This window comes from Pristis pectinata, chromosome 6 (genome assembly GCF_009764475.1).
Source record: "Pristis pectinata isolate sPriPec2 chromosome 6, sPriPec2.1.pri, whole genome shotgun sequence".
Lineage (NCBI taxonomy): Eukaryota > Metazoa > Chordata > Chondrichthyes > Rhinopristiformes > Pristidae > Pristis > Pristis pectinata.
Genome location: NC_067410.1, coordinates 57,931,591 through 57,938,712, shown reverse-complemented (window position 1 = coordinate 57,938,712; position 7,122 = coordinate 57,931,591).

Below are 7,122 nucleotides of genomic sequence, written 5' to 3'. Positions count from 1 at the left end.
GCATCTGTGGGAGGAAAGAAATTGTTGATGTTTCGGGTCAAAACCCTGTAATGGGACTGCGAGTGGAGAGGTGAGACGGCCAGTATAAAGAGGAGGAGGGGAGTGGCAAGAAAGGATTCTGAGGAAATTGGTGGACTGAGGAGGGAGAGAGGCAGGTAGTGCCAGGTAGCGGAGGTGAACAATTTCTTCCCTCCCAAGATGCTGCTCAACCTGCTAAGTTCCTCTAGCAGATTGTTTGTTGCCTCTGAAAGGACTTTGTATCACTCTTACCAATGCTGTCCTTGAATTTGTGAACTTGGATTCAATTAACTAAGTAGACTTGGAATAAAAAGCTACAGTCAGTAAAAGTAACCATGAAACTAATTAACTATTTTAAAGTTGATTGTCACCCTGCTGTTTGTGGGAACTTTTGCACAAATTAGCTGCTGCATTTTCTAAAAGAGTGAGTAAATTTCAAAAGTATTTTGTTGACTCCAAGTTGCCTTGAAATTGTAAAAGCTGCTTGATAAATGTGTCATTGTTTCTAGAATCCCAGCTGGTTTTGGTCTGGTCTGCAATATAATTCCAGAGCCCAAATCAACATTGGTGATTTTTAGCAACCCTCTGAAATGATGCATCCTGGCTCTCAAAATAGTCCAAAAATATATAATGAGAATAAAATCATTTGGATCACCCAGTTTCAACTTGAGCACGAGCCTTAGATGTGTCAAAGTCACAGCCAGTCCAGCTGAATCTGCATAATTCTCTTTATTAACATCACTCATACTGTATCTGTCAAGCATAGTCACACTTAAAGAATCACATTTGCAAGCCATTAACCCAGGCTCCTCTGCTCCTCTTCCCAGGAACATTCATCACATATCTTGACCCCACAGGTGATGGGACCATGGTGACCAATCATCAGAACCCTACAAATTGACTTGATAGACCATGAAGACACAACATTGGGTCAAACGTATATAAGCTCACCCCCTGCCATTGCCTTCCCTCAGCCGTTTCCTCACATTGGATGCCACGTGGAAGGAGGACCAGGAACCACAGAATGTATTCCAGGTGGGGGATTTCCAGATCCATCTCAAGAGTGACTCAGTATCACTAATGCCAGCTGAGTCCAGAAACAACATTGTTGACTATGGGCACTTGTGATTCCTAGACAGTGCACCATCAAAGGTCTAGCTCTCTGAAACTAATATTAAAGAAAGTATACCAGTTAATGCCAGCTTCAGTGTGTGAAGCCCACCTTATTTGTGAGAACTCTACATCCATAAGAACTTTATACATGTAATGTCAGTATGTGATAATGATGTTGCATGCATTAGATGTCACTGAAGGCCTCAATGCAAAAGGGCAGTAAACATATGGAGGACCTGGGACAGAGTTCTGGATTGCCATGAAAATATTATTGCTAAATGGGATTGGGTACTTAATGTATCCCAATCCCATTTAGCAATAGTATTTTCATGGCAATGTCATCTGTTGATGCTTTGGCTACTATTGTACAAAGGAGATTAGATTGATAGGATTTATGAGCATTTGGAAAACCATGGCTTAATTAGGGACAGTGAGCATAGCTTTATGTGGGGCAAGCCATGTCTTATTAATGACTGAGTTTTTCGAGGAGGTGATAAAGGTGATTGATGAAGTTAGAGCTGTGGATATTACCTACGTGGATTTTAGAAAGGCATTTGACAAGGTCCCACATGGTAGGCTCATCCAGAAAACTGAGATAAGACCTTAAGACATGGGAGCAGAATTAGGCCATTCGGCCCATCGAGTCTGCTCTGCCATTTGATCATGGCTGATCTATTTTTCCCTCTCAACCCCATTTTCCTGCCTTCTCCCCGTAACCTTTGACACCCTCACTAATCAAGAACCTATCAACTTCCGCTTTACATATAACAATGACTTGGCCTCCACAGCCGTCTGTGACAATGAATTCCACAGATTCACCACCCTCTGGCCAAAGAAATTCCTCCTCATCTCTGTTCTAAAAGGATGTCCTTCTATTCTGAGGCTGTGCCCTCTGGTCCAAAACCCTCCCACCACTGGAAACATCCTCTTCACATCCACTCTATCCAGGCCTTTCAATATTCAGTAGGTTTCAATGAGATCCCCCTTCATCCTTCTAAACTCCAGTGAGTACGGGCCCAGAGCCATCAAAAGCTCCTCACACATTAACCCTTTCATTCCCAGGATCATTCTTGTGAACCTCCTCTGGACCCTCTCCAATGCCAGTACATCCTTCCTTAGGTATGGGGCCCAAAACTGCTCACAATACACCAAATGTGGTCTGACCATTGCATTATAAAGCCTCAGCATTACATCCTTGCTTTTATATTCTGGTCCTCTCATAATGAATGCTAACATTGCATTTGCCTTCCTTACTACCGACTCTACCTGCAAGTTAACCTTTAGGTAATCCACCAAGTTCCTTTGCACCTCTGATTTCTGAATTCACTCCCCATTTATTCCTTCTACCAAAGTGCATGACCGTACACTTCCCTAAGCTGTATCCCATCTGCCCCTTCTTTGCCTGTTCTCCCAACCTGTCCAAGTCCTTCTGCAGACTCCCTGCTTCCTAAACACTACCTGCCCCTCCACCTATCTTTGTATCATCCGCAAACTTTGCCACACAGCCAGTAATTCCATCATCCAGATCATTAACATATAGTGTGAAAAGTAGCAGACCCAACACCAACCCCTGCGGAACACCACCGGTCACCAGCAGCCAACCAGAAAAGGCCCCCTTTATTCCCACTTTTTGCCTTCTGCTAGTCAGCCAATCTTCTATCCATGCTAGAACCATGGGGTCCTGTCTTGTTTAGCAGCCTCTTGTGTGGCACCTTGTCAAAGGCCTTCTGAAAATCCAAGTAAACAACAGCCACTGACTATGCTGCCTGTTACTTCCTCAAAGAATTCCAACAGATTTGTAAGGCAAGATCTCCCCTTAAGGAAACCATGCTGACTTCAGCCTATTTTATCATGTGCTTCCAAGTACCCCGAAACCTCATCCTTAATAATGGACTCTTAACATCTTACCAACCACTGAAGTCAAGCTAACTGGCCTATAATTTCCTGTCTTTTGCCTTCCTCCGTTCTTAAAGAGTGGAGTGACATTTGTGATTTTCCAGTCCTCTGGAACCATTCCTGAATCTAGTGATTCTTGAAATATCACTACTAATGTCTCCACAATCTCTTCATCTACCTCTTTCTGAACCCTGGGGTGCAGTCCATCCAGTCCAGGTGACTTATCTACCTTCAGACTTTTCAGCTTCCCAAGCACCTTCTCCTTAGTAGTAGCGACGACACTCACTTCTGCCCCCTGACTCTCTCAAATTTCTGGCATGTTGCTGGTGTCTTCCACAGTGAAGACTGACGCAAAATACTTATTCAGTTTGTCAGCAATTTCTTTGTTCCCCATTACTACCTCTCCAGCATCAATGTCCACTCTTGCCTCTCCTTTACTCTTTATATATCTGAAAAAACTTTTGGTATCCTCTTTTATATTATTGGCTAGCTTACCTTCATATTTCATCTTTTCTTCCCTTATTGCTTTTTTAGTTGCCTTCTGTTGGTTTTTAAAAGCTTCCCGGTCCTCTAGCTTCCACTAATTTTTGCAATACTGTATGCCCTCTCTTTTGCCTTAATGCTGTCTTTGACTTCCTTTGTCAACCACGGTTGCCTCATCCTCCCTTTAGAATGCTTCTTCTTCTTTGGGATGAAATGATCCTGCATCTTCCGAATTACTCCCAGAAACTCCTGCCATTGCTGTTCTACCATCATCCCTGCTAGGGTCCCCTTCCAATCAACTTTGGCCAGCTCCTCTCTCATGCCTCTGGAGTTACCTTTACTCAACTATAATACCGATTCATCCGATTTTAGCTTCTCCCTCACAAACTGCAGGGTAAGTTCCAACATATTATGATCACTGCCTCCTAAGGGTTCCATTACCTTAAGCTCCCGAGTCAAATCTGGTTCATTGCACAACACCAAATCCAGAATTGCCTTTTCCTTCGTGGGTTCGACCAAAAGCTGCTCTAAGAAGCCATCTCATAGGCATTCTACAAATTCTCTCTCTTGGGATCCAGTACCAACCTGATTTTCCCAATCTACTTGCATATTGAAATCCCCCATGACCACTGTAACGTTGCCCTTTTTACATGCCTTTTCTGTCCCCTGTTGTAATTTGTACCCCACATCTTCGCTACTATTCGGAGGCCTTTATATGACTCCCATCAGGATCTTTTTACCCTTGCAGTTTCTTAACTCTACCCACAAGGATTCTACATCTTCTGATCCTATGCCATTTTTTGCTAAGGATTTGATTTCATTTTTTTAGTAACAGAGCCACCCCACTCCCTGTGCCCACCTGCCTGTCTTTTCCATAGGATATGTATCCTTGGATGCATGGGATCCACTGTGACTTGGCTGTTTGGATTCAGAATTGGCTTGCCCATAGAAGACAGAGGGTAGTGGTCGATGGGACCTATTCTGGCTGGAGGTCCTTGACTAGTGGTGTTCCACAGGGATCTGTACTGGGACTTCTGCTGTTTGTGATATATGTAAACGACTTGGATGAAAACGTGGATGGGTGGGTGAGCAAGTTTGCAGATGACACAAAGATTGGTGGTATTATAGATTGTGCAGACGATTGCCAAAGAATACAATGGGATATAGATCAATTGCAGATATGGGCAGAGAAATGGCGAATGAAGTTTAATCCAGCCAAGTGTGAAATGTTGCGCTTTTGGAGATCAAATGTAAATGGACAGTACATTTTTAATAGCAGGACCCTTAACAGCATTGATGTGCAGAGGGATTTTGGGGTCCAAATCCATAGCTCCCTGAAAGTGGCTGCGCAAGTTGATAGGGTAGTAAAGAAGACATATGACATGCTTGCCTTTATTAGTTGATGTATTTCATTCAAGAGTCAGGAAGTTATGTTGCAGCTTTATAAAACTCTGGTTATGCTGCATCTGAAGTATTGCATTTAATTCTGGTCACCCCATTATAGGAAGTAAATGGAGACAGTAAATGGAGCCTGTAGAAGAGGTTTACTAGGTTGTTGCCTGGATTAGAGGGCATGTGCTATAAGGAGAGGTTGGAGAAACTTGGGTTGTTTTCTCTGGAGTGGGAGAGGCAGATTATGAGAGGCAGAGATAGAGTAGACAGCCGGTATCTTTTTCCCAGGGTTGAAATGTCTAATACCGGAGGGCATGCATTTAAGGTGAGGGGGAAAGTTCAAAGGAGATGTGCAGGGCAGGTTTTTTACACAGAGAGTGGTGGGTGCCTGGAATGTGCGGCCAGGGGTGGTAGTGGAGGCAAATATGATAGTGGTGTTTAAGAGGCTCTTGGATAGGTGCATGAATGTGCAGAGAATGGAGGGATATGGACATTGTGTAGGCAGGAGGGACTAGTTCAGTTAGGTGTTAATTACTAGTATAATTAGTTTGGCACAAGCTGTGGGCTGAAGGGCTTGTTTCTGTGCTGTACTGTTCTATGTTCTGCATTATCATCATTTTTTAAAGCTAATGAATGGGTTTCACTGCAGCAAGAAGCTGTGCATTAACATTTCCAAAGACTTTGGGGATGAATGCAGACTTGGAGAAGATTGCTGCTTTTCTTTCGATTTGTAAATATTGTAGACAGTCAGCCCACACAGGGTTAGAGATGGAAGCGGGCAGCTTATTTCCTTCAGCTTGCAGCCTGTTTTAAAAGTTCATTTGGAAATACCTTTGGTTTCTCACACCATGCTGAGGTAGACAGTTTGGTGAATTTTCACTCATTGTTGGTTTATCAGGAGTTAACCATGTTCATGCTATGGGGTTGGGAGCCTGTACTCCAGTGATCTTCAGCCCAGCTCTGCAGTAGCAGCCACTCCCGATATATTCACTTGTTGACATGCTGTACTGGGTATCAATTTCACTCATTCCAGTTTGAACATAAACTGCCTTCATCTTTTTACAAGTGCCAATAGTGATACCTTTAATATGCTGGGAGCTGATCCCATTCCTTTCAGCAGGGCTTTGTGCAGTGGGTTGGTGTTTGGTTACAACAGTTAAAGTGGCTCAGAAACATCAAAAAAGGGGACTCAATCTTGATTATTGGGACCTCAGATTCGGATTAGTTTATTGTCATATACACTAGGATGCAATGAAATTCCTTGCTCACCTGAAGCTCACAGAGTAAATAGTATATATGGTATACAACAATAAGTACAGTGATGAATGCAAAACAACACAATGGTGCAACAATTGTAGTGCAATCTGAAGTAGTGCAAAAAGAAATGCTAAAGTGGCAATTATGGAATAACTGAGAGAGATAGAATTAAGAGTATGAGAACATGGCAGCACCAGCATGAAGGGGGTGTAAAAGAGGTGATTAGTTCAAGAGTCTGATAGCGGTGGGGAATAAGCTGTTCTTAACTCTAGATATCTGGACTTTCAAGCTCTTGTACCTTCTCCCAGAAGGTAGAAGAGAGGAAAGGGAATGGCCAGGGCGGGAGGCATCCTTGATGATACTATTGGCCTTCCTGAAGCAACGCACCAATGCAGATGGACTGAATGGAAGGAAGAGACGAGCCTGTGATGGACTGGACTGTGTTTACCACTCTCTGTAGGTTCCGTTGGTCCAGAGCAGAGCAGTTGCAATGCCAGGCTGAAATGCAACCCATCAGCATACTTTTTGTAGCGTATCTGTAGAGTGTTTGCGAGAACCCTCATGGACAAGTCAAATCTTCTCAGACACCTAAGAAAGCACACACTGATGCACTTTCTTGATCACTGCATCAGTAATGGAGGGACCGGGTGAGGTTGCACGTGATATGGATAACAAGGAACTTGAAGCTGTCGACCATCTCTACAGCAACTCCATTGGTGAGGATAGGGTTGTGTTCACCGCCTCCCCACCCCTTCCCTTCCCCTGCTTCCTTAGGTTAACAACCAGCTCTTTCGTTTTGCAGACATTAAGGGCTAGGTTCTTGTTTTGACATCATGACACAAGGTTTGAGATCTCTTTTCTACACTCCATCTCTTCATTATTGTTGATTCAGCCTATAACAGTGGTATCACTGGCAAATTTAAAGATCAAGTGGGTGCTGTATCTGGCCATACTGTCATGGGT